We start from the raw sequence: 23405 nt of genomic DNA on the forward strand, positions 1-23405 counted from the left end.
ATTCATTTCTCGGCGGCCATCGCGCGGGGTGGGCACCCACTTTTCAAATAACCGTCACGGCGGCTAAAATGCGGGGTGGGCACCCGCAGAGGGCAGTAAGGTGCTGGGTAGGCTCCCACAATGTTTAAGGGCATGCAAAAGCGGCACAAACGTGGAGTGGGCACCCGCTTTTCCCCCAAGCAGGCAGGGAGGAATCCCTCACGCTGGGATCTCCTCGTGACACTTCAGCAGCACAGCGCTGCAGGGACGCAGGCAGCTGGGATTGCAGCACTCACCAGCAGAGCACAGTCAATTCACATGCAGCGCCGACCGAATATAGCGCTCTCCTTCCGCAGGGAGCTTGAATGTAGCGCTCTCTTCCCGCAGGGACGGCAGTCAGGGTCCCACGAGGCGCTTGCTGATTCCTGAGCCCTTGGTTGAGGGTTTCTTGAGGGGGGGAAGTTAAGATGGTGGCTGAGGAGAGTCTACAGCCAGTCTCTGTAGGTCGTCCCTGGGTTCCCCTCCCGCTGGGCCAGATCAGTGGGCTAGTTCAGGATCCCTCACTCAACTTAGAAGGCAGCACCTTATCCCTGTCACTTCCAGTGGCATAGGTCCCCGACTAGGCCCTACCGCCTAAAACTCCTGCGTAGGTTCCCCCAGGTCTGGGTCGCCCCAACTATAGGTTTCCCTCGCCCTGCAGACAGTAGAGGGGTGTAGGTAAGCTCAGGGCCCAGCACACAGGCCCATGTGGCGGTAACCCCTGGCAGCAGGTCCCCTCTATCTCAGGTCCACCCTCTGACTGAGCACATGGCAGCCCAGCTCTGCCCTTTATACGCCCCTCACCCCACCTACCAGACAGTGCCAGAAGCTTCTAGAAGCGTCTGGGGAACTGGTCCTAACTGGCCTAGGGAGAGGAGTAGAGCACCCTGGGTGCCAGGCTTCCCTCCAAAAGCTAGGGTTGACGGGAAAATAACAACTAGACTGGTAACCCAGCTCAGTCAGTCGGCACAACCACACAGCCATGGCAACCATTTTAAAATTTACATGGGTAAACAGGGAAACTCAGTCTGCGTACATTATCACACAGTATTCAATATTCGCATTTAAATAACATGGAGTTTCCCATAAAAGCGAAAAAATTCTGGAAAAAGGGCCAAGTCCAACATCTTCCCTGTTAGCGCTAGCCCAATTCTGTGTGTCCTCACGCTAAGACATCCCTGTCTTTATAGTGGAGCCCTATCAAAAAATAGAAAATTAGCACCAATCCATCAGAGATGACTGAAAGTTTCAAATTTTCTACAGAATAGCACTTCAAGGGCTGCATCCCCAGCTCCAATGGCAGTTGATTCCAGGCTTTAGCTGCTAAAAAGCTAAAGGATCGGCCTCCTAAATGTGCCTTTTGAATTTTAGGCACTGTCAGCTTTGCCGTGCCTGTAGACCTAAGATTCCAGATAGGTCTGTAGGGGGTGAGTAAGGGCCGTAGATAGCTAGGTCCTTTCTCATTCAGAATCCTATGGAAGAAGCATAGAGTTACTCTGTTCATCACCGGTAGCCAGCGTATTTCCCTCAGGGCTGCTCCCACTGGGGTTCACCTTGGGATGTTCAATAATATCCTGGGCTACAGCATTCTGGACTTTCTGCAGCATTCTCAAATTGCTTTTAGTGACCTCTAGATCAGGGGTCTCCAACAGGTCGATCGCGAGCTACCGGTAGCTCGCCGAGACCCTGTCAGTAGCTCGCGCCGCTTGCTGCTCAATTTAGTAGCCCTTTAGTGTTATTTGGGCTATTTTTCATGCTCTGTTGCCGCCCTCAACCAAAGCAGCTGCTCTGATTGGCTTAGAAGAGCTTAGCAGGGGTGGGCTGAAGAGGATGACGTTCCTCTCCTTCCTTTGTTGATCTCGTGACTGTTTCTGCGCCCCCTACCCTTTTCTCACTGGTACCGCACTGTTCATTGTGCGAGTGCGACGGGTGCCGGTGAGGAGCTGCAGCAGGCGTGTCAGGGCAGAGCAGCTGGTTTGCAGGTCTTGCAAGCAGTATACAACTGCTGGGACCCGCACCATCTGCCCTTTTCTGCAGAACAGTTTGCCACCTTATATCTCACCAGTGCAGCAGGTAAGCCGTGTGAACACACCCTGGGCCCCCTGTAAAAGTAAAGAGTGAATGACCCTGCATAGTGCTGCATACCGACTTTTGTAAGGCTTTGTCCGGTCAACAATTCAGTTAAAAGCCATGTATTGCGATCAATATGGTAATCGTAATGGGTAAAAGTGCATCTGCTTATTGTTGAAAGCCGTGTTCCTAGAATGGATAATACAGGAAAGGAAAGGTTAAATCTCAGATGAGCCTGTTTAGTCAAATCATGCCTTGCACTTCGATCAATATGGTAATCGTAATGGGTAAAAGTGCGTCTCCTTATTGTTGTGAGCCATGTTCCTAGAATGGATAATACAGCAAAGGAAAGGTTAAATCTCAGATGAGCCCGTGCTCCAATAGCGGCCAAGATCCCTTTGCGGTATGTTTTTCAGAGATAACAAGCTGAGGCTTGCGAAAAGGTTTCATACATTACCACTCATATAGCGGTAGGGTAGCCAGTCAACAACTTCGAACAGCTGTAGATGGGCCAAGAAAATTAACTTAACATAAAGAGAACAGAGATTGTTTATTTTTTAAGCATGTCCATTATTTTTTTTTTTAATCACACAAAGTACTGTAGGTGTAGGTAGGGAAGTAACGGCCCTTTAGTGTTGTTTGATGGGCGATTTTGGCCGGGCAGACTTTTTTCAGGCTATGTTGCTGCCCTCACCCAAACCAGCTGCTCAGATTGGCTTGAGCTTAGCTGGGGCGGGCCGAAGAGGATGACGTTCCTCTCCTTCCTTTGTGGATCTCGTTACTGTTTCTGCGCGCCCTGCCTTTTCCTCACTGGCACCGCACTGTTCATTGTGCGAGTGCGACGGGTGCCAGTGGGGAGCTTCAGCAGGCGTGTCAGGGCGGAGCAGCTCGTTTGCAGGTCTTGCAAGCAGTACACAACTGCTGGGACCCACGCCATCTGCCCTTTTCTACAGTACAGCCTGCCACCTTATATCTCACCAGCGCAGCAGGTATGCCCTGTGATCACACCCTGGGCCCCCTGTAAAACTAAAGAGTGAATGACCCTGCATAGTGCTGCATACCCTCAGCATGAGCCATGGGACTTTCGTAAGGCTTTGTCCGGTGAACAATTCAATTAAAAGCCATGTATTGTGATCGGTATTTTAATAATGGGTATAAGTGCGTAGGCTTCGTGTTGTGAGTCATGGCCAGTGTTCCTAGTATGGAGTTCCTAGTATGGATACACAGGGAAAGGTTTTTTTTAATCTCAGATGTGAGCCTGTGCCCCAATAGCGGCCAAGAACCTTCTGCAGTATTTTTTTACGAGACAACAAGCTGAGGTTTCCGAAAAGGTTATCATACATTACCACTCCTAGCCACTGAGTAAACATCTTCGAGCAAAAAACAGAGATGGGACAAGAATATGTTTGGAGAACTTTACATAAAGAGGACAGGGATTGGTTATTTTTATTTTTTGGCTGCAGCATGTCCAATATTAGTTTTTTTTATCACACAAAAGTACTGTAGGAAGTATGGGTGGAGCACACATGGTATTAATTATCCCCTTTACGGGCCATGCAGATAGGCTCCTACTCCTATGGGACCTCAGAGGGAGCAAACAGCCAATGTAAACGGCGATAGCCAGTCCATAAAGTCAAAATTAGACAGGCCATTATTTTCTACTCTTCAACTTAGTCATCCATTGCAAAGGTGCCACAAACTGGGACCCCCTTGAAACGGTTGTCATGGGAGCCTGATAATAGGAGGCCTCTCAGAGGTGTTACCATGGATTAGTCATGAATACCAATTTAAGAAGAAAATTTGTAGCGTTGTTAACTGAACATAAGCAACGAAGCATGCTTAAACGTTTAAACCAGAATAACAGAATTAAGGCTTAACTCCCCATCTTCCAAAATGCTTACAGCGGAGCAAATATTTCTTTGCTTGCATTGGAAAAACCTTTTACATAACACATGGAATATGAAAGCAACTTGCCAACAGGCTCAGAACACACATGGCTAAGAGAGGATTCAAAGGTGAAAGAATGACAGATGAAAGGGTACTTTGTGATGAAGTCGGGAAGCTAAGAGTCTTTATCTTTTGATAATTTTATAAGCGATAGGCGGCTGATATACCAGCTAGCAGGGGTGCACTATTACTTGCAATGGGTCGCAGTTTCCTTATTAAATCCTGAGCAGCGACACAAGATGGAATGGCCAATTAAGGTTGATGAAAAGCTCATGGCAATTAAGAGGATGAGCTCCAATAGGGCACTGGAACCAGATACACTGCTACATTTTGCAATAGAACAGGAGTGGAGATCCTATCTGTTGTGGCCAATCTCTCTCTTAATACCTTATTGAGAAGGAAGGGATAACCCCAGATGACTGAGGCCAACATTAGTTTAATTAAAAAGTTTGGAAAGTGCACTGTTTTATCGCCCCAGAATACTGATTAACAGAGACACCACTATTATCACTGGAATTTTAAGCAGCAGACCCCTAACATAAATGCTTTTTGTTTTCTCATAGCCTGGCCTGTCAGGTTTGTCCCAGGTAGAGTTGACTATTATTAAAAAATATGTACATGGTGGGAGTGACGCCATGTTAGGACTGCACTCGAGAGGCTAGTGGGGTGGGAATGTCCTACTGGTGAAACAGGCCCTATCAAAGGCTTGTCTGACAGATCAGTACATTTCATTAGTTGGTTTTTGGGCTGTTTGAAGGCCGATTTTATTGGCTGGTGGGCTCTGCCAATGCTTCTCTGTGGTTAACTTTTTGGGCTATTTGTGGGCCGATTTTATTGCCCGGTGGGCTGGTTTTTATTGTTAATTTTTCTTTTTTTTTTTAAAGTTTTAAAGGAAAGTTTATTGAAATTCAATTACAACAAATTAACAATAGAACATAATATCTAAACACGTCTAAAGTGCAAAAAGAAATGGCATAAATAAGAGGGAGAAATAAAGAGAAAAGGGAAAGATAGAAGAGAAAGGAAAAGAAAATATCATTTAATAAAGCAAAACATATGCATTAAGAATGTAATCATTGGTATACAAAATTATACAAAAAGTATAGATAGATATATAAACTGTACAGAAACTCCTCTAATAATGATGTATCAAGATAACCATAAGACAATCAATAAAAATATATACATGAAACCATCAGGAATATTTTCATGGAGGTTTGGGAACTTCTTCCGTACAAGGATTATGTAAAGGTAAGGATCGAGCAGATATATTTAAGAAATTTGTGATGGGTAGCCATAGTAAGTCACGCTTAATAGCAAGTGTAATAGGATAAACATAGGCTCTATCTAGTCTGTGATGATAACAAACTGCATACCACCAAGCTTGAAAAGAAACATTTGAGGTATCTTTCCAAGATTTAGTGATTTGTTGAAACGCTACGGCTATAAGTAAATCAATAATGGATGTGTTAGTAGTGGAAGAGGACCATATGTCTGAGAGACTGCCTAAGAAAATATGTGAAAAAGTAAGAGGGAAATGGGTGGAAAAAATCTTATTAATCTGATTCCACACATCGGTCCAAAATTTATAAATCATCGGGCATGTAAATAACATATGTTTAAGATCCGCCAGTGAAGCTGAGCAAGACCAGCAAGAGGAGGGAATGGATGGGTCAATTATATGCAGTTTGGCAGGAGTGATCAAAAGTCTATTATATATAAAAAATAACGTTTGAGTTGTATTTGCTGCTCTAGAGGATTTCCTTATCTTGGTCCAGACTTTTTGCCACATTGAAACAGAAAATGCTTCCTCTAAATCTGACTCCCAATCTTTTTCTATTTTAGATTTATCTCGACTGATAGAAGTATCCCTTAATTTTTTATAGATTTGGGAAGCGGAGGAAGAAGCAAGTAAATAAGGGAGAGAAAGAGGAGAAGAGTTGGTGTGAATGATGGAATCAGAAAGGGCATTATAACTGTTTTGCACAACCGTGCGCAATAGATTATATTTGGATTCAAATGATATTGGCAAAGAAAAGTGGGATTGAAGAATAGAAAAGGGAATACAAGTACCTTCATCAAATAGTTGGTGAGTCCAATTAATACCGAGATCTTTCCAGTCCTTCCAAAAAAGCGTCTTGTTTCTAATTTTAATAAGAGGGTTATACCACAAGGGGGATTGCAAAAAACGTGAGCGGTCATCTAAACCCTCCAGGAAAAGAGGGGAAAATATTTTTCGAGAGTTTTTAAGAATAGGGAGAGAGAATTTCTTGGGAATATGGGACAGTGACACAAATTCTTCAAAAGTGAAAGGGTGAAAGAAGGAAGATTCAATGTCTACCCACAAAGGTTTTGAAGGGATATCAGACACTTGTTCAGATAGTAAGGAAACCGAATGCTTAAGGAAAAATGAAGTATGATAAGAGGCAAAATCCAGAAAATTAACTCCACCCAACTGCTTAGGACATTTGAGTTTTGCAAAAGACATCCTAGCTTTCTTATGTTGCCATAGGAATTTTGATAGAGTAGAATATATATGTTTATAACAAGACTTAGGGACATTAACTGGAAGATTAGAAAGATAAAACAAAATGATTGGAACTAACATCATTTTAATAGAATCCAGTCTACCCCACCATGATAAAAACAAGGGATGCCATCCAGTTGTAGAATCCTTTAGCGTTGTTTGTAGATTTTTAATATTTAGTGTTAGTGTCTTAAATAGAGGACTTAAACCACAAACCTAAGTATTTAATCTTAATCGGACTCCAATGAAAAGAAGAGGCCAAAAAGTCTGCATGAAAACAAAATTTATTCAAAGAGAGAATTTCACATTTATCAACGTTAAGTTTATAACCTGATACTTTCGCAAAATCAGAGACTTCCGATAAAAAGGATGGAATAGAGGATTGTGGGTTAGAGATAAATAAAAGAATATCGTCCGCATATGCAGAAAGTTTCAAATACATATCCCCATAAGGGAAGCCGGTAATATCCTTATTCATTCGAATTTTTGTCAAGAAAGGTTCTAATGCCAAAATATAAAGAAGAGGAGAAAGAGGACATCCTTGTCGGACACCTCTGAAGAGAGGAAACGAGGAAGAAACAAGGCCATTAGCTAAGATAAAAGATCTAGGAAAAGAATACAGTAAAGAAATATAAGCAAGAAATTTCTGGCCAAAACCAAACCAAACAAGAACTGCGAACATAAATTGCCAATTAACCCTGTCAAATGCCTTTTCAGCGTCTAACGCAACAGCAGCTAAAGAATGCTGGTAGGAATGGAACTTACTAAGTACATTGAAAAAGAGGCGAGTGTTATCAGAAAGGTGATGGCCCTTAATGAAACCGCATTGTTCTTTACCAATTATTTTAGGTAAAATTTTGTCGAGACGAAGCGCAAGAATTTTTGCAAATATCTTATAATCTAGGTTGATTAAAGAAATAGGTCTATAATTTTTACATAAAGTATGGTCCTTATTCTCTTTAGGGAGGAGGCAGATTAAGGCTTCTTGAAAAGAACCTTCAGATTTTTTGGACGATATAAAAAATGAAAATAGCTGGTGAAGTTTGGGAACAAGCACCTTAGAAAAATGTAAATAGAATTCTATCGTGAAGCCATCTGGTCCAGGAGCCTTGCCTTTTTTAAGCACCTGAATGGAGTCCAAGATATCTTTAGGGCCTATATCTGCTTCTAATGGTGCAAAATCAGTTTCTGGAAAAGAAGGAGAGGGGATAGAGGATAAATAATGTATTTATTTATTTAAGCTTGTACCGCGCACAGCTACCCACAATGGGTTTCCCGGCGCCAGGGATAGACTGTAGAAGAAAAGAGAATGTCACCTTGACTTAAGGCCTCTGCCGACTATTGGTCACGCTTAGTAAAGAGCAGGGTCTTCAAGGCCTTACGGAAGCGGAGTAAGTTGGTCTCAGATTTTAATGCCAATGGGAGGGAGTTCCAGTATTTAGGACCAAGAGTGGAAAAGGAGCGGCCTCCCATTTTTGCCAGCTTCCATCTTGGTACTGTGAAATTGCCAATGTCCGATGACCTTAATGAGCGCAGGGGTCTATAGGGTTTTACCAGCCCCTGAACATATACTGGGGCGCTACCCTGCTTAGCCTTGAACATATAGCAGAGTACCTTGAATTTAACGCGTTCTAGGATGCTCAACCAATGGAGGTCACGCAAAGCGGCAGTGGCTGAGGTGCGTCTGGGGACATTCTTTAGCAGGCGCGCGGCCGCATTTTGCACCACCTGCAGCACATGTATAGTAGCTTTATCTGCGCCCAAATAGAGAATGTTGCCATAGTCCAGGCGTGATGTTACAAGTGCCCGGACTACAGTTCTGCGAGAGGAGAGGGGGAGCATCCACAAAATCTTGTGAAGCCATCGCAAGGTTGAAAAGCAGATGGCTGAGACCTTAGTAGCCTGTTGTCTCATAGTTAGCCTGTCGTCAATAATGACGCCCAGGTTGCGAACTGCAGTAGATGGTGTAGGCGCATTTCCCAGTTCGATGGGCCAATGGCGAGGACCCCAAAGATGTTTGTTCTGTCCCAGAATGACCACCTCGGTCTTCTCCCCATTCAGCTTGAGACAATTTCTCCGCATCCAGTCGGCCACAAGAGTGAGGCCCGACTTGAGTGCGGAGATGTTGTTTACGTCTCTCCCTGACAAGGAGAAGACAATCTGGGTGTCATCTGCGTAGGAAAACAGGGTTAGCCCAGCTTGTTCGACTATGGTTGCCAAGGGTTTAACATAAATATTAAATAATAAAGGGCTAAGAATTGAGCCCTGGGGGACGCCGCGGGTGGATGGACAAATGGCGGAGGCAGCTTTAGAAGAAATCACTTGGAAGCTTCGGTCACTAAGGAAAGACGCCAGCCAGGCCAAGGCCTGGCCTGCCACACCTAGAGATTTCAGAGAGTCAATGAGGATGGAATGTGACACGGTGTCGAAAGCTGCGCTCAAATCCAGCAGGATGAGCGCCATGGTGTTTCCCTGATCGACACCGTGCCTAAGACTCTCTGTCACCCCCAGGAGGGCTGTCTCGGTTGAGTGCCTAGGCCGAAAGCCCGACTGAGAAGGATGGAGAAATCCAGTGTTTTCAACCAGTTTGGAGAGCTGAGAATTTATATGTCTCTCCAATATCTTTGAGAAAATTGGCAACAAAGATATAGGGCGAAAGTTAGCAGGATTTGAAGGATCTGCACCCTGTTTTTTTAATAACGGTACAACCATGGCGTGTTTCCAAGGTTGTGGGACATGGGCCTCGCTCAGAGAAGCGTTGAGTAATTTAATGATGGGGGGATGAGTGAGGGGGTCTAATTGTTTTAATATTTTGGCCGGGAGAGCGTCCTGTGGGGAGCCCGATCTCACACTATTTAAACAGGAGAGGAAAGAAATGGCGTCTAAGGGCTGCCAAGTAGTGACTACTGCATCAGTGTCATTGTTTTCCAATTTTTGGACTATGTCAAGGGCAGTGTACATAGTACCTGGAGGTGTAGTGAAATTTTCATAGATAAGATCAACTTTATCTATGAAGTAATCCGCTAAGGACTGACACTGAGTGCCATCAAGTGCCGGGGGAGGAGGGATCGAGTTAGCACCAGTCAATTTTTTGACAACAGAGAACAGCACCTTTGGGCAGTTTTGTGCATCAGTCACAGTTTTCCTTGTGTAGTCTGCTTTAGCAGTTTTACAACTGTAGTGGTATTTTTTTAAGGCTTCTTTATATGTGGCTTTACGTGAAGGAGAATAGCCTTGTCTCCATTTACGCTCCAAGGTCTTACAATGTGAGCGGAGGCTTTTAAGTTGTTCCGAATACCATGGAGCAGGAGGGTGGTGTGAAAATGCGGGCTTAGATGTCATTGGAAGCGCTGTATTGACTGCAGTGGTTAGCCAGAGTTCAGTGGCGCAATTGAGAGCGGCAGTTGGTAGTTCAACACATGGAAGTGTTTTGATCAGTAGTTTATTGAGTTCTGGCAAGTTAATCTTCCCCCAATTCCGAACTGGCCGCGTAGTTTCCACCTCAGGTCTTATTACTGTATCAGCCATGTCATAAGAGAAGGGGACAGCTAAGTGGTCGGACCAGGTGATTTGTAGGGCTTCACGAGAACAATCTAGGGACAGGTTAGATAGGATCGGGTCCAGTAAGTGACCGGCACAATGAGTGGGACCTGTGTTTAGAAGTTGAAGGTTAAAAGCTTCCAGAATAGGGAGAAGCTGATTCCTATTAGGGCACTCATGGTCGTCTAAATGTATGTTTAGGTCCCCTAAGATTGTGAAATTAGGCGCTTTAAGCAGTACTGGGGCTAGGAAGTCCGGTAACGATGTTATCCAAGGGCTCGCTGTCCCAGGGGGACGGTATACCAGTAGCCCTGACAGCGTAAATTGGGGGGTAATGGATAATTTAAAAAGGGCTGATTCACAATCTTTTTGAGTGGTGTCTACCAATTTACAAGTGTATACATTTTTGTAAATAATTGCAATTCCTCCACCCCTACCGGAAACTCTATCCTGACGAAGAATGGCGTAGTTAGAGGGAATGGCGTCTGCCACATCCGGGCCCGAGCAGTCTCTGAGCCACGTCTCGGTCAGGAATATAGCATCAGGTTGATTTTGATCTAGAAAATCGTGGATATTGTATCTATGTTGTGGTAAGGATCGGCAATTTATGCTCCAAAATCTTAAGAGGGGGCGAGTGGAAGTTGTCCTAGAGCATACCTGTCTCTTTCGTCTGCCTTGATGTTGGAGGGATCTGCATGTGGTAGGGGTTTTTAGTGAAAAGTTGCAGCGAGGACAGCTGAACTTGTGAGGCGGGAAAGGGTAGGTGGAGCAGTTATTATTGGGAGCACCACGTAGCGTAAATAACTCTTCGGAGGAGTATGTAAGAGTCATGATGGATATAGTGGCTTTACTCACCAATAAAGGGTATGCCAGAGCCCAGAGCCCAGCCTAGCGCGGACGAGCGCAGACGGGCAGGACTCTGGCTGGACTCCGGCGCGACTATGGCGCGCCCGCTGTGCGCGTTCGCTGCGCGAAGCAATGGGCGTCTGTTTTTATACTGTCCCTTTCCAAAATGGCCACCGCCGTCTGCTCGAGCGTGGCCCTCCTGAGTCAGCCCTGAATCGGCTGTACACCCAGGGAAGGAGGCAGGTGAGCGAAAGTGCAGCGCTCCCTCCAGAGAGTAAGCTCAGTATTTTAAATCGCCTGAGCGGTAAATAGATCGAGCAGCGCGAAATTCCGTGACTGCTTGCAGGGGGGGGTAGGACACAAAGGATAATCACAGTAACAAGTTAAAATCTGAATCAGAGCGTTTTTTAAAAGCTAGCAGCCCGGCTCAAGCCTCAGGCAATAGTGAAGGTAATCTTAACAGAGGAGGAGACTCCGGGGTATAAAGATTTTGATAAAAATTAGTGAATTCCGTCAGAATATCTTCATCCTTATAAAGAGTGATATTAGATGAGGAGACAATAGACTCGATTTTTGTGCGTTCTCTCTTAACTTTAAGATACTTGGCAAGAAGGTTACCTGCCTTATTTTGCGCGCTATTGGCACTGGATTTTAGTAAGATTAAATTTGCAGACTCCGTGGAGAGTTTATTAAAAGAGAGTTTGGCCTTAAGAAGTTTATCTAAGTCAGATTGAGATTTAGTTAAATAATAAGAATGTTCCAATTGTTTAATTTGTGTGGTGATTGACTGTAAGGAATGGGATGCAACACGCCTTTTATGGGAAACAAACGAAATAATGAAATCTCTAGAAGCAGCCTTAAAAGTGTCCCATAACACCTGAGGAGATGTCAGAGGAGACTCATTTTCTGTAAAAAATAGGGATGAAAACTCAAGGAAGGCTGGAGTAAATTTGGGATCCAATAGGAGAGAATTATTAAACCACCATCTTCTAGTACCTTTTATGGGGGGGGGAGTAAATCTAGGCACAAGGAGACTGGAGCATGGTCAGAAATTAAAATAGAGCCTATTTCCGAATGGGTAATGTGTTGGGTCAGGGCTTTAGAAATAAAAATGTAGTCAATCCGGGACTGGGAAGAATGAGCCGGTGAGTAATATGTGTATTCCCGAAGTGTGGTATGGCAGAGTCTCCAGGAATCAACAAGAGAACATTGGGATATAGTGGATGTGAATTGAGTGTGCATGTGAGAGGGCGAGAAACGGGAATGGGACCTTCGATCTAAAATAGGGTCCATAACCGTATTGCAATCACCCCCTAGAATGAGATAGCCATCAGAGGAGTGCATCAACGAAGCTAGTATCTGGGGCCAAAATAATTTGTCTTGTATAGAGGGGGCATACAGATTAAAAATACTTAAAGGGATTTTATCAATCAATAAAGATACAGTAACCCACCTACCATCAGAGTCATTGGCTTCATTTATAACTTTGATATTTAACCGCTTATGACAGAGAATAGCACCACCATTACGTTTCCCTGAACCAGGAGACGCAAAACCATGACCTACCCAATTACAACGTAATTTGGTAACTTCAACCTCTTTTATATGAATTTCTTGTAATAACACAATATCCGCTTTTAAGTTTGCCAAGTGAGATAAAACTTGTTGCCGCTTAATGGGAGAACCCAAACCTTTAACATTCCAGGTAAATATATTCAACGACATCTAAATATATAACTCATATCAAAAACATTGTGTGAGAGACAATTAAATACATGGGTAACCAAAGAATAAAAAATAAAAAAACATCATATAAAAGTTTGAGAAAATGACAATGTCTTTAGAGGAGTAGTGATAGGGTACGGTAAGGAAGTATGAAATAAGAAAGAGTCTTGAAAAAGAGAGATTGTAAGCAGAAAGATACGAAGTGAAAAAGTTGAGAATTAGAAATAAGTAAGGAAAGAAACACCAAAGACAAACCAGAAATTGGGAAATGAAGAAAATTAGCAAAACAGGAGGAGAAAAGAAAGTGAGAGAAAGGACGAGGACAAAAAACAAAAGAACAACAACATCAATACGCATAGTATGACTGTGATAAAAGAAGAAAGAATAGGGGGAGATAGAAAAAAATGAAAAAGAGCCAATAATAGAATAAAAAAATACAAAGTGTCGCAAATACTTGAGAAGAAAGACAAAGAACAAAGAGACAAGGTAGAAAAAACCAATAAAGTATATCATAAAGACATACCACAGATAAACATTGAGGATGGGGGGTGAAGCCACATAGGAAAAGGCAGCATACCAAGACGGACAACTCCAGGACTGACGAGGGCACGAGGAACAACGACCTCCAGGGATAACGAAGGAGTAAGAATGACGAGATTATATAATGCATATAAGTCATATACTGAACATGAGAAAAAATGCAAAAATTTAACTTGAAACTGAGAATCCCAACAAATGCCAACACAAGTAGAGAAATTACGATCGGGACATGTCCATGGATTCATCCCTGCAAGTGTTTAAAAAATGCTGGAGAAGTGCAGGATCTTCATAGTTAGTTGTTTTGTTTTGATATGCCACTTTGAACAAACACGGATGAAATAAACCATAACGAGCATTAAAATTACGGAGTGCAGGCCTCATATCCAAAAATTTCTTCCGCCGATCCGCCATGGCTTTAGAATAGTCTTGGGCAAAGAACAGATTAGAGCCATTCCAGAGAATCTTTCCTTTTTGTTTGGCAGCCTGAAGGACTTTGAGCAAATCGGTGTCCTCCAGGAAATATAGAATAACACCTCTAGGCTTCACAGGAGAGGATGCAGCAGAAGAACCCGGGCTGTGACCTAAGCGGTGAGCTCGCTGGATGTTGAGAGGAGGTGATTCAGGAAAACCGAGAAATTTTGGTAGGAAGGAGTGAAAAAACGACAAGGGGTCAGGACCTTCAAGGCCTTCCAAAAGGCCATAAATGCGTAGGTTATTACGCCTATTTCGGTTTTCCAAATTCTCCACCTGCTGCGCCAGATGCAAGATCTCCCTTCGCATATCAGGAACGTGATCTGTGATAGCTTGAATAGAGTCGACATGAATCTCAAGAGCATCCACCCTCTTCTCCGTGTTTGACCAGTTATCTTCAAGGTGCTGGAGGCGAAAGTTAGTCTCTTTCATATATGGCTTGAGTGAGCTTATTTCTTCCAACAAAAGCTCCATTGAAATTGTAGGTGAAATAGTTGGAGGAGAAGGAGGGTTAACCTTTGTTCTCTTACCAGAAGATGAAGGAGAGGCAGAGGGAATTTTAGAGACTGACTTAGCGCTGGAGCATGAAGTAACAGAAGACAAAAGTTTAGAACTGACAGAGTCAGAGCTGGGTTCCTCCATAGAATCCTGTAGCACACTGAAAGGGTTAGAATCCTCCATTGATGTATTTTTGGCCTGCTGGGCGTTACCATGGCTAGTGCGAGGCATTGCCATTCAACCCAAGAAATGCGGAAAAGCCACAAAGAAAATGAGGTTAAAATGAATTGAGTATAAAAAGTAATCCGATGGGGCTGGAGCGTTGAACCATTGGTGATGTCTCAAAACAAAATTTTGACTGAAATGCCACACAACGGCATCAGGAGGAAACAAAAGTCAAAGACCATGTGACCACTGAGGCCATAAATGCTCACCGTTGGTCACATAAGTATCCGGGTGTGAGGAGAAGCTTCATCGACGAGACGCTGGAAATCGGAGCATTCAAAATGGCAGCCGCGGCTTTCATGTAGCCGCGAGAGGAAACAGGACGCAAAAACCAGCCGACTCCGACATCACCAGATGCCGTCGATATTCCAGGCGATGCAGGCGAGTGTCCCGAACATGCTCCCACCGCCAAGAGATCCCAAGGTGAGGGAGGGATGCCCTGGGGGAAGACCAACGCGCTACTCCGTCACGGAGCACCGACGAGCAGCGGCCATTTTCCTCGGCGTTCAAGCCACGCCCTCCTATTGTTAATTTTTCTGATAATACCAAACATTGCCTGCTGCAAGCACAAATAGACTAGTCTTCCATACCTTGAAAAACACCTCCAGGGCTAAACAACATGTCTTTTTAACTTATTTTGCACATGTAGCCCACTTTTTTTTAGCTATTGGATTTGCTAATAGGGCTTCTTCTAATTTGGTGCTGGGGCCTCTTTTCTGTCCCAGTCGCCTCTGCTTTCATGGCTTGTGCTTTAGTTTGCTGTGTCACTGTTGAGGCTTGTGCTTTAGTTTGTTGTCTCACTGTTGTGTCAGTGAGTCTGACGTACGTCCCACATGTCAGTAATGTGGCATGTCATGGCCCTACATTTCCAAGTATTGGCTAGGTCGGAGCAAAGGCTCACACACATCCAGACCAGTGTTTTACATACAAAATTGTTTTTCAGTAGGAAGGTGAACCTTCTTGCACATAAAAAAAATCCTCAGAGCATTTTCCTCTTTCTAGGTGTGCTGCAGAATTCAGCCCACCCACATATAAAAAGGGAAAAAGAGGAGCAATAAAGGTATTTCTCCTTGTCACGCCTCACCTGCATTTTGGCGCTTTCCCAGTTCCACCACTAATAGTAAATCTGAGAATGTGCCAAAATCTATGGGTGGATGTGTGGTAACACTCATGCTCCACTCATGGAACACATCCCTGGGGCAGAGTAATGCAACACAGCAATTTGCGCTGCCTTTTCTCCATATCTATGAGTCCATTCAAGGCCACGCAGGGGGCTATGCATGGCCTCATCGTTTTTGTACAGTGCACACTCAGCTTATGCATTTCAAGGTGCTGTCATGTGTGATGATGAAGAAAGGGGACACATTGTGTTGCAGTGTAATTAGCACTTAACAACGTAACCCAATGTGTGACTTGTCTTGCGTACGTGTGAATATCTTCTTGACTCAAAAATGCAGGTGAAGGCAGGCATTTAAGAGGGTAATAATCCCAAGAGAATGGACAGAGAATTAATATTCTTTAGGAAGGTGATATTGGTACTGGTTTGAAATGTGGGTGATCCCAGTCACCATAAGCCTGAGGTCACAGGGCTATGTCACAAAATCTGCAGCTGTCATGGAATATCCTTATCTGGAGTAGTTTTGAAAGCTTGTCCTAATTAAAAAAAAAAAAAGTTCAATGTTTGCTACAAATGTAGGAGTACCCAATAGAAATGATTTGCAAAACTCTCACCTTTGAGAATTGAGTACTTGATGTGGTACAATTTTAAGTCCTCTTCCTATTTACAGAAGTCGACTAAAGTCCATTCAAGGCAAAAATGATGATTTGGTCACAATGAAACAAATCTCAGATCATTTGTGAAAAGCAGTCCTCCTGTGTTCATAATTAAACATAGCTAAGGTGAGTTAGTTATCTCACTTTCCAACTGTGCTGTTTAATTTACCAGCATGTCTGCTACTCACAAATGGTCTGCAATACAACATTATTAAAGGTGTCCACGTGGTATTCTTGCATTTATCGATTGTTGGATTTTTACTTCATCAACATTTTTACTCTTGCTTACAGCCTTAACAACTAATCATGGATGATGAGCCAGGTCCCTCCAGAAGGGCAAAGAGTAAGACATACTACTTCCATCAAGAGTGGGAGAACACATTTTTATTTACACAAATTAAAGACAACTGTGTATGTTTGATCTGTGGAGCAAAAGTTGCAGTGGGAAAAAAGGGCAATGTTGAGAGGCATTTTTCAGCAAAGCACATGCATTTTGAGAGGAAGTTCCCTAAAGGAAGCAGCCTGAGGTCACAGAAAGTAAACAAACTGAAATCTGCATTGCAGACACAGCAATCTTTTTTTACAACGCCCACAAAGAAAGCCACTGCGGCAACTGAAGCATCCTTCATAGTTACTCATCACTTGATTAAGCACAAAGCAACATTTTCAGATGGAGCGGTTGTGAAGGAAGCAATGCTTCTAATGGCCCAGTCCTTATTCAAAGACTTTAAAAATTGCCCTGAAATTATGTCTGCCATTTCAGATGTGCAGTTAGGGTCAAACACTATGGCAAGAAGGGTATCTGCATTATCGACTAACATGATAGAGCAGTTAGAGCGCAATTTAAAGACATGCACATATTTTTCTCTTCAATTTGATGAATCTGTTGATGCAAGCGATATTGCACAGTTGGCAATGTTCGTTAAAATGGTTTTTGAAGAGTTTACTGATAAAGAGGAATTTTTAACATGTTGCCTCTGAAAACCACAACCAGAGCATCTGACATTCACAATGAGATGAAAAATTATTTTGTAAAACAAAATGTCCCATTGAAAAAGTTAGTGGCGATAACCACTGATGGTGCACCCGCAGTGATAGGGCGTCATTCTGGCTTCATTGCCAATTGTAAAGCAGATCCAGATTTCCCTCCGTTATTGAACTACCATTGCATTATAAATCAACAGGCAATATGTGCCAAGGTAATGGGGTTTTATCATGTGATGGCACCTGTTGTTAAAATTATTAATTCAATTTGTGCAAAGGCAAAGCAGCACCGAACCTTCAAATTGTTCCTTGAAGAACTATCAGCCAAGTATGGTGACCTTTTACTGCACACTCAAATCCAATGGCTTCGCAGGGTAAAAATACTGCGAAGATTTCTTTCGCTATTGCCAGAAGTCAAAGCTTTTATGGAGTCTAGAAATGAAGATACCACACTGTTATCAAACACTCAATGGTTGCTCCATTTAGCTTTTTTGACAGATGTGACAGAAAAATGAAATGTATTGAACTACAAGTTGCAAGGCAAAAACAAGACAATAACCAACATGGTAAGTTCTGTGAAAAGTTTCAAATCAAAACTTAACCTTTTGATACAGCATGTGCAGAAAAGAAAGATGCAGCACTTTCCCTCTGTGCTCCAAATCTTTTCAGAAAACAAAGCTGAGGCTGAGGTTCTGGACATAGAAAATACAGCAGCCTCCTCATGAGGCTTAATCAAGTGTTCAGTGACAGATTTAGTGATTTTGAGCAACTGGAGCCCTGTGTGATGTTGACTTCAAACCCCTTCATGGAAGTGGATGTTAGTGACATTTCAGAGAAAATGAGTGTGCTTTTGAACCTTGACTCTGCCATAATGGAAATGGAGATTGTCACACTTCAAAATGACATTGAATTGAAATCAAGGAAATCTGACATTAATTTCTGGTGTCTTGTGGATGCTGAAAAGTTTAAGAACATCCACACAGCTACATTGAACCTTTTTTCCCTATTTGGCTCTACCTATCTTTGTGAATCAGCTTTTTCGGATATGAACTTCATAAAATCTAAGTTTTGCACACGTCTAACTGACGAACATTTAAATGACTCCATAAGAGTTTCCCTCTCAAGCTACACCCCAGATTACAAGGAATTAGTGGACACCATGCAGTGTCAAGTCTCTCACTGAAATAATTTGAATTCATTCACAATCAATACTTCAATGAGCCAGGTCCCTCCAGAAGGGCAAAGAGTAAGACATACTACTTCCATCAAGAGTGGGAGAACAAATCCCAAACCTAGGTATCTGTTTCATTATGAACACCAAGATTGAAGTTGCTGCAGAGAAGAATCTTCAGCCCCCAGTTTTATTTGAACAACAACAAAGGAACTTGTACTGCAGGCCTGTTTTACAAACACAAGAAAAAGTAGCTGGGGAGAAGAATCTTCAGCATCTTTCAAACTTTGTATTTGCTGCACAAGAGCAACGCAGTGTTTGCTGGAGGCCTGGTTTATTGACATCAAGGAAAAAAGATAGCTATAGAGAAGAATCTTTAGCATCTTTCAAAATTCCTTTTGTTAGTAACAGTTAGCAGTTGAACAAGAACAAAGCAATGTGTAGTTCAGGCATGGGCTTCAGACACCAAGAAAAAAGTAGTTGGAGAGAATAATCTTCAGCACCTTTCTAAATGTTTAACATTTATTTGCTGCACAAGATAAGAAAAAAGCAGTGTTTACTGGAGGCCTGGTGTATAGATATCAAGATAAAAAAAGAGCTAAAGAGAAGAATCGTCAGCATCTTTCAAAGTTCTTTATAGCTGAATAAGAACAAAGTAATTTGTACAGCAGTCCTGGGTTACTAACACTCCTACAAAGTAAAGGGAGCAATAAGAGTGGAGGACAATATCGTTACTTTACAATCCAAACAGAGCTAAAGTTCAGCTTATCTGGCAATTGAAAAACACAGCGATCTTGTCAAAGCTACAGTAGAAGAATCCATCTGCAATTGTGATTCAGCAAAGCTTTGCACAGGCTGACTGCCACACACTGTGACTACTTCACTACTATAATGACTTCTTCGCAACTGCCCCCGCTAGGCTACCAGATTACACAGCATTAGAGGACATCATACTGTTCCACAGTGAGGGTAAGATTTTTGTTTCTGTTTGTTTGTTAATGGAGCTGCATTACAATGATTATTTCATTGACAGCTATTGATAAGTCCTGATTTTGAAGCTATTAATTGAAAAGTCGTAAACTAGCGGTTTGCCAACAGCACATGCAAAGTCTTTTATTTCAGTGTTATTGTGTTCAAACCACAGTATGGGCTCTGAAGAAATAGGCCTAACGTCAATGAAACTGGGCGGAGTAGGACTCTCGGAAAAATGTGCGAGTTGCTTGGGATTTAGTAGCTCACGACGATTTTGACTGACCAGAAGTAGCTCTCACTACACAAAAGGTTGGAGACCCCTTCTTTAGATAGAGAATGTTGCAGTAATCCAATTGAGATGTAATCAGAGCCGGAATAATGGTATTTTTAGCAGCTAGAGGTAGAAGATCACAGATTTTGTATAGCATCCTTAAAGGGCCAAAACAAGTACCGGCCAAAGCTGATATCTGTTCTGTAAAAGATAGGGTATTATCAAACCATACTCCCAAAATTTTGATCTAAGGTTTGAGAACCGGGGTCAGCCCTAATTCTTCCGGCCACCAGATATGAGACCAGATGGTTAGCTGTTTACCAACTACCATGATGTCAGTCTTGCCTGCATTTAATTGAAGGCAGTTGAGATTCATCCAGTTAGCCAAATTGATTAAGCAAGCTTTGAATTTAGGCGCAGTCTCTACATCCTTGTGATCTAATATGATGATCAGTTGAGTGTCATCAGCATATGACACCAGGTAGTGGGCGCATATACACATTAAATAACATTGGGCTAAGGGCAGAACCTTGTGGCACAGCTTGTAACAGGGGATGGATCTCCGACTTAAAGAGCTGTTGTAGGACATAAAAGGATCTGCCTAGTAGGAAATGCTTTATCCATGCCCATGTGCTGCCTCTGATACAGACATCACTTAACCATTTTCAAAAGAAGGCCGTGGAATACCGTATCAAAGCTGCCCTTAAATCCAAGAATCAGTGCTGCTGTCCTACTTTCATCTGCTGTTATTTTTAGCACCTCAGAAGCCAGGAGTAAAGCAGATTCAGTGCTATATAAGGCCCTGAAACCAGACTGAGTTTTATGAATAACCTGGTTTTCTTCATAAACGTAGTCCACCACCAATAAGAAGGCACCCTGGGAAACCCTGCAATATGGTTTTGGAAGATTGAGAGAGGCAGCAGCCATTGCTTCATCTACTAAATTGAGAGAACTGAGAAGTGAACTAGTTTATTTAGATTTTGGTATGCATGTTGTAGGTAATAGGTATAGGCACACACCCTAGCGGCCAATATAGTTACAGAGCCTAGTAGGGTAAGGGTATAAATAACTGGCATACTAAACAAGTAGCTGGGTGCTGCAAAAGTGGCAATAGGTAACCTCATCATGCAATATGACAGGCCTAGTCTGTTTTCTTCTCTCTCTGGTAGCAGGGTTTAGTTTTGGTATAAGTAAGGTAAGTAACCTAGCAAGTACATATGTGGCAAGTAACTTCAGAAAAGGCGAGTCTAGGGGGAAAAGTCGAATTACACAGTATGTATATATATGTGACTGTTAAGAGGGTAGATTTTTGGCAATAAAAAAACAGAAGGCTGTGGTAAGTGCAAAGACAAAAGACAGATTACGAGTAGGATGCAAGAAACAACCTACCTCTTTATTTTTTTTTACAAAGAAATTACACCTTCTGCACCCACAACAGGTCCACCTCTCTTCCCAAACAAGTAACCCCAATGTTCCATCAATGTAAAGTCCAAACCTTTCCCCGCCTTCCCTTCCCAATTCCAGCCCTCTCCACCCACATCAAATGTACTTCTCACCAAAAAAGTCTATAAAAAAGGGTTTCCTAGTGAACATTCAGGTGGACGTGAAGGTGTGACACCTTTTGAGAAAGGTTCTGCTGGCTCAGTGCCCACTCAAGTAGGGCGCGGCAGAGGCGGGGACCTGTTGTTGGTTTGGAGATTCTGCTGGTTGGCACTGGCAGCAGTGGTGGATTCCAGCTACTGGCAGCAATGGTGGATTCCAGCTGCTGGCAGCGGTGGCAATGGTGTGGCTGGGATGGACGTGATGGGCCCTGCTGGTCAGAGGGACCAGAGGCACGTGTTTCCAGCTCCTACAAAGTCACTAACCGGCAATGTAATGCCACAATGGCCTCCATCCTCTGATGCTGCAGCCGTGCGGCTATCTCTTGCATGGATGGTGGAGCTTCAGCAGGAAGGAGTAGCTATATCAAGAAAGAAAATAAAACACACAAAATGTAATGCTCAGTGCAAACACTTGTTTATAGTGGCACAGTACTAAAACATTGCTGGGCACCTAAACACATTGCAATTTTTAATATGATTAGTCACAGGACCAAGTTTTCCCCACACAAGCATTACACAATAGCACTGACTGCAAGGAATTAAACCAGAATACCACCAGAATAAAAGTGATTTTTCCATTTAAATGATTTCATAGTGAAACTAAACGACACTTTGTGAACAAAACTTACCTCTCATTAATGATACATGCTAGTGTCGGGGGTTCTGTCCCAGGGCAGAAGAACCAATATCCACAGGAGCGAAGAAAATGCCTCTCCACTCCCCTAGGCTACAGCCACCTCTAGCCAGACAAGGCGCACCGAAGGATAGACTAGTACCCCTAGGGAGGGAAGAGACGTCGTAGGACCACCAGAATTATCTTCCAGTATTTCTCGCAGGAAGGGGAGAGGAACCCAGAAGTCGTGCAACCCTGTACGAAATAGACAACACAGGATGAGAATTATTAACAAAAGGCATCGTATAGGCCTGAACACAGAACGGGATGTACAGGTTAAACTTCCCAGGAAGTATGCTTCCACATACTCACTTTGTTGCTGCCAGCATTTCGTGTAGAGTTGGTCTCTTCAGTGTAGAAAGGAAGGGTGGGAAAAGATGACTGCTTAATCTGTTTGTTTATAACATAACATGTTCAAGGCATACGTCGCCATATAATTTGATTTATAAAGCAATATTTTTAGCCAGAGGCATGGAGGCCAGTTAATGCACAGGGGCGTGTAAGCAGAGTCCTCCAGTGGTCCGAGAAGTGAATCATGCAAAATTGAAGACACAGAGTAAAGGGATTGCCGTAGACACGAGCAGACCCAGACTGATACAATGTATCAGTTACCGTCTGTCTATGTGCTTTCAACACAGCGAAAAAAAAGGTCCGCAATGCTGGCAGCCGGAAAAAAGGAATCCTAAAATGTCACAGCGCAACCTCGCGCTCGAAGCACACAAGGTTCCCTAGAGCCTGTCCCCCCAGCAGGCAGTAAACAGACTCAAACACAAAAAAAAGTGGAAAAAGAAAGAAAGAAACAAAGTGCGTCCCTGCACGTCCTGTGAAACACATAGGCAAACTTTCAGCGTGGCTTCGCGCACAAGGCAGAAATGGTCAAAACAGAGAGAGCGTCCTAATGCTCAGTAGCGGGTATCAAATACACCAAAAAAGGTCCGAGAATCCAGTAACAATATAACGCCTCTAGAATTTGAGAACCAAATTCCAGATGCAACAAAACTCAGCCGTTTGGAAATCCAGAAGGGTCGAACAAACAGGAAGTGCGTGGTCCTTGCCAGGAAGAAAGCCAAGCACCCGGGATCGGGCGCTGACTGCTGATAAGCTGTAGAGGTCACCTGACCTTGGAGCAGGGCAGCATGGGAAAGCATACAGTCTGGTACCCACTGCAGTGTATTATGGGAGTGGTAGTTTTTGGCTAACACCAAGTAGGGACAGGGTACATGAAGCCTGGCAGTTAACAGCTAGTGTCAGCTCTGCTACACTCTGCAGTCTGCGGCATGTTTTTGTGGCAGATGTAATGGATAATGCATTAATTTACTTTAATTCCAAAGGTACTGCTTTTGCTACACTGCAGTACAGGGAAGGGAATGGGATATATATTATTTGGCATGGTTGTCACAGCGTATCCCATACGACGAACTCTAAATCAGATACTTAGTCCCACTTTACACCTTGGCCTAACCCTCCACCTCAAATTATTGTCAACAATAAGTTTCACTTCGTAATAGGGAAAGTTACTCTATTGCAAGGTAAGTAATCATCACGTGCTAGGC

The 23405-nt window shown here is 43.1% G+C and overlaps 1 long non-coding RNA gene across 2 annotated transcripts in view; it reads left to right on the forward strand.

Annotated features, from left to right (window-relative positions):
- LOC146844060 (uncharacterized) overlaps positions 1–23405 on the forward strand; it is a 69097-nt gene that overhangs the window by 7916 nt on the left and 37776 nt on the right. The window contains exon 3 of one of the 2 annotated variants that reach the window (XR_014980710.1): positions 16472–17136. The exons of the other annotated variant lie outside the window; for it this stretch is intronic. This is a non-coding gene — a long non-coding RNA (uncharacterized LOC146844060). Of the gene's footprint in view, positions 1–16471; positions 17137–23405 lie in introns of those variants that run through there. 2 annotated transcript variants of the gene reach the window in all.

The sequence above is a fragment of the Triturus cristatus genome, chromosome 4_1 (assembly GCF_964204655.1).
Source record: "Triturus cristatus chromosome 4_1, aTriCri1.1, whole genome shotgun sequence".
NCBI classification, from domain to species: Eukaryota; Metazoa; Chordata; class Amphibia; order Caudata; family Salamandridae; genus Triturus; species Triturus cristatus.